Consider the following 4,853-nt stretch of genomic DNA (forward strand, 5'->3'; position numbering starts at 1 on the left):
TGATTTATTTTTTCTAGACGCCACCGTAGCGTTAGCACGGGCAATATACTAGTATTAATAAGTTAGATGATAGGACGTGCCTGGCCTATGCTTGCATGACCTGCTTGTTTTCATGTGTTCTTCTGATCTATGATGTTGACTCATGCCAAGGCAAATGGCATGTTATTGTCCAGTTGGCCAGACATCGATCAATTGATTGATTAACATTCAGTTTTTCCGATATGCCTTCAATGTGAAACCTAAGTCTCGAATAAAATGAAGCACATGGAGACTTTCGTGCTTCAAGCCAATAACACTGGTTGTTTACTTGGGACAAAAGTACGAGCATTTTCTTATTCTTCAAATACTAGACTAGCATTTTTCAATTCTTCAATTCTCTGGTAATTTCCTCCCTCCCATAAATAGGAACGTCTCCATCCCTGTGTGTGTTCCAGGCAACATAAATTAGTTATGAGACAACGACAACAAGACAGATACTGCAATCCTGTCCACATGGATTTGTTTGCGTTTTAGAAGGCTATAGTTGGAATAGTCTTATTAGAGGGTAGTAATTGCCTGAATCTTTCCTATAAATGTCAACTAGCTACATCAGTTCATTTTTTAGTTCAGGTGTATGCACGGTTGATTTCTTTTCAGATGTTTTCATGACATTTAATATTTTGAAATGTATACTCCTAGATGATAGGTGCCATCGCTCCAGCCTCCAGGTATTTGCATAATTAGCTCCTCGGGTTTTCATTTATGATGTTGATGTCTTGCACTGTACGTTTTGCAAGATATGTTTGTTGAGGTTATAGTTGCAAGTCCGTTAATTTCTTCTCCTTTTTCCTGATGCCTGATTTTCATTGCAAAACTATGTTCGTCAGGTACAAGCTTTTCTTATCAATGAAGTCTACTTGAGAATTCTACCGCTTGCTCCCAAACAATATCTTGTGGTTTGTACTCGATGTTCAAGATAGAGGAGATCAAGCAGATGCTTTCGTTGCTCTTGCTGCAGTATCTTTCCATACAAGACTTCATTCAGTCCGAAACTATGGAGCAAGGTAATGAACACACTGACCTGAGAATGAGATGCATCCAGATGCAGCAGGTTGGACTTGGTGGTGGCAGCAACAGTGGTCTGCGAACAGGAGACTCGTGCTGAAGTATAATGTTATAAACTCAACACATTAGTTTCAGTTTGATTATCTATTATGTTACATCCAAAGGGACACCTAAAAGTCCTCATCTCATATTTTGAAGAACAAACTTAGACAACAATTACTAACAACTGACTCAAATGAAGAAAGGGTGAAGCTTTCGAATAACCAAACTCCAAACTCAACTATATTGAGATCTGAAACAAAATGAACAGACATGGAATGGTACATGCACGCTGCATTCAGCGAGTGTAAGAGGAATACACAAACAGCGAAGACATCACATTGCTCTTATGGTGAGACAACAATCCTGATCGCAGGGGCAGGGGCAACACATTCAACTCGTGAAGCTGATGTAGAAGCAACATTTTGTTCTTGTTCTAGTTGCCCATTTATTTTAAAAGCTTGCGTCCCGGTGCATGTTTGCCAAAAAAAAAGAAGACAGAAGCCAATGGAGTGGTAGCAATCTCTTCTTCCTTCACAGGAACCATGCCTTGGGGAGTCGACGAGCCACCAGTAGCTTGGTTCTTTGCAGCTCCTTGTATTCTTTGTTTTGCAATATTCACTCTCTCCTCTTTGGGAAGCCGAAGCTGCACTCTCTGTTGCCTCTCCGCATGTCTCCAGTACTGCATGCGACATCAGCAGCGAGACGATGGACAGGGACTCCCCACCGGAGCCCAGGCTCTTGGCATGCAGGTAACCCCTGCATCTACCAGCAGAAAAACAGAGCATCTCAATCCACATGGCTTTGATTACTTCCCACATCTTCTTCTCATCACCTAATTGCATCAACTCTTGAGCAAGAACCCATCAGTCTCGAAGAAAACCTTCTGGTAACTCTGCCTTGTTAATTATCCTTAGTGTAAGTCCTCTTTCGTCCAGCAGTGATAGATCATCACCTTGGAGGATGGCCTCGAGTTCATCATAAATTCCTTCTGCTGCCAGGCAACAACATCTCAGGATTAGCAAACAATAGATGCATCATGTAGTTGGAGATTTGTCTACACATCCTGGCCCATTGAAAATCATGAGATGTGCCCTTCTTATGGAAGCAAAAATCCGTGGCCACACGCCAGAGAATGATGCTTTCGTCGAAGGGCTTATCTATACTCCCCAGAAGGATTTCTTCACAGCCGTTGCGCTCAACTGCCCACTGGCCTCGGCTGTCGCTGAACCTCCAATAACTCTCGATATCTATTATATGACTCATCCATCCGTCCTTAACATGTTCACGAACTAACATTGTAATGTCTTTGGACGAGTGACAAGGCTTGAAGCCAAAATATGTGTCAAACAAACCTTTGCACTGAAAGAATTCTGCGATGCCCATTAGCCTTGTGTGCCTTCTGTTACAAGCTAAGCATCCTATAAGGCTATGCTGAGAAACCCCGTCTGACCATTCATTGCCGATCCATGCCATTGAAAAATTGGACAAAATCTCTAAAAAGTATGTGATGTACAATAATATGAATGTAACCTTGATGTCGCTTCCCCTATAAGCCTTTTTGTTGCTGCTGTGGAAGAGGACGACGGGCACGATCGGCAATATAGGAGATTAAGAAACATTATAAGGATAGAAAAGAGATTGCCCAAGGGAGATGTGGTTCTGTTTTTATCATTCCCTTGGAATATCTTGCTATAAATAAGATCAAAAGTTTCAGAGAACCCTATACAAAGGGCGTCGTATGTGGTTTCCTCATCCAGCAACCAAAAGGATTTCAACGTAGTGAGACGGTCACCATAGACATATGCATAGTCTACAAATAATTTGTCCGGCATAGCGAATCGCCTCAAGTGTGATGACCGGCTATCAGAATCCAGTGCTGGGGGATTTTTGTTATGTTGCACAAAGCTATGTGCTTCTTGTATGTACTCTTCAAGCTCAACTTCTCTTTTCTCAGTTTTTGTCCTTGGGGCAGGATGGAAAGTAGGGGCTATACTATTACGCGAGCCCTCTTTAGAGCCGATGGCTTATTGAAGCATTTGAAGATACCAATGATGAAAAGCAGAATTGCTGCAACTTAACCTCTTATCAGCAGACGATGACCATGACTTCAAAAACACGTAGATGGCCACGGTGACCTAAGGAGTTCCATTGATCAAAAGAATTAGAGCTAGAGATTGTAGCATACCTATAAGATGTAATTTTGCAAAGCGAGTTTGTCTACTGCATAACCATGTGTCTTATACAATTCCAACACATGAATTTTTTTGCACCATAAGATTAAGATCCAACAACCTCCATCCTTCTTCTACCTCTAGCCTTCTTCTACCTTCAGACAATCACAAGATTACAGATTCACAGATCATAAATCACATATCACAAAAAACAAATTTTTTCTATGGAAGGATAAATTACAGAGCGATTGGTTCCATTGCTGCCCGTTCATCATGGGTCGCGTCATGGGGCCACCTAACACCTGACATATTACAGAGCGATTCGCGTTCGCGTTCGCGTCCTCTCTCTCTCTGACGGACGCGACCAGCCACCTGACACGACCACGCGCGATCTGGCGTTTGCGTTTACTGACTTGCAGATCTGACGGACGCAGATAACCGAGGCAATGATCTGGTGACTAAAAATCCATGTGTTTTTTTTTACTAAAACACACGTGTGTTGTATAACATTTATGTTTGCAAAATATGACAAAGTTAATGAATTATGTCTGTTTTTTGTTTCTCACCTGAGCCACAGCAGTTAGAATATGACGGCTCCATAGTTCGTTGTTCCTCGATGTCGTAGGCAGATATGCTGTTCTGTCCACCGAGGTTCATGAGCAAGATAGGAGCCCATAACACCTCAAGGTCATGGTTGCCGTTTACAGAAGTGCACTGTAACTTTCTTTGGCGATTAAAGAGGGTTGCGAGGGCGTATATGCTACAGCATCGCCACCTAGGTATGCCAGCCATATGCTAAATCTGAACAACGGCTGGATATGTTTCCTACGGGCACTGGCGAACAACGCGAGGTAGCACTGGATGTTGAGGCTGCCTAAGACAAGGATGCGCAGCTTCCACTCTTCCCACCATTGCACCGCGCTTGAGAGGATCATTTGCTGCTACCTCGATCGTTTTCTTTCGGTTTCACTCTCTTTGGTGGGTATGGTGAGGTACCATCATCGTCCTAGGCTATATATATCCCAAGTTGCGCTTATTATGTGACTTTCTCTGTTGAACTCATGAGTACCTACTACGAGTTGTAAACTATAGGCAGGCAAAGGTGCGCCAGACTATATATATTTATTTATGGAGACCTAAGAAACCACTACGTTCATTTCGAAAGACTTGCAAAAGAGTATCGGTCAATGCAAATTGCAATACGAATTGCTACTCCGCTATGGTAAACCATTCACCGCTAGATTCAGGTTCTTTGCTGAGGCACTCGGCAAGGCTAAATTGCACTCGGCAAAGCCTTTGTCGAGTGCGGTACTCGGCAAAGAACACACGGCAAAAAATTGATCGGTAAAGACCTCTTTGCCGAGTGTCTTTTATCGGGCACTCGGCAAAGAAAAGCGACCGTCACGGCGCCGGCCCCGTTGACGGTGGCTTTGTCGAGTGCCAACCCTGCAGGCACTCGGCAAAGATTTTTTATTTTTAAAAAAAAAAAATCTTTGCCGAGTGCCCCCTGGCCGGTGCTCGGCAAAGTTTGAATGTTTTTTTAAAAAAAATCTTTACCGAGTGCCCTCTTTCCGGCACTCGGCAAAGTTTGATTTT

General features: G+C 43.0%; 1 pseudogene; it reads right to left on the reverse strand.

The window, feature by feature from the left end:
* Positions 1-1,430: 1,430 nt before the first annotated feature.
* LOC136531565 (uncharacterized) lies at positions 1,431-4,192 on the reverse strand (annotated as a pseudogene).
* Between the last annotated feature and the right edge of the window lie 661 nt (positions 4,193-4,853).

The sequence above is a fragment of the Miscanthus floridulus genome, unplaced genomic scaffold (genome assembly GCF_019320115.1).
Source record: "Miscanthus floridulus cultivar M001 unplaced genomic scaffold, ASM1932011v1 fs_373_4_5, whole genome shotgun sequence".
NCBI lineage: Eukaryota > Viridiplantae > Streptophyta > Magnoliopsida > Poales > Poaceae > Miscanthus > Miscanthus floridulus.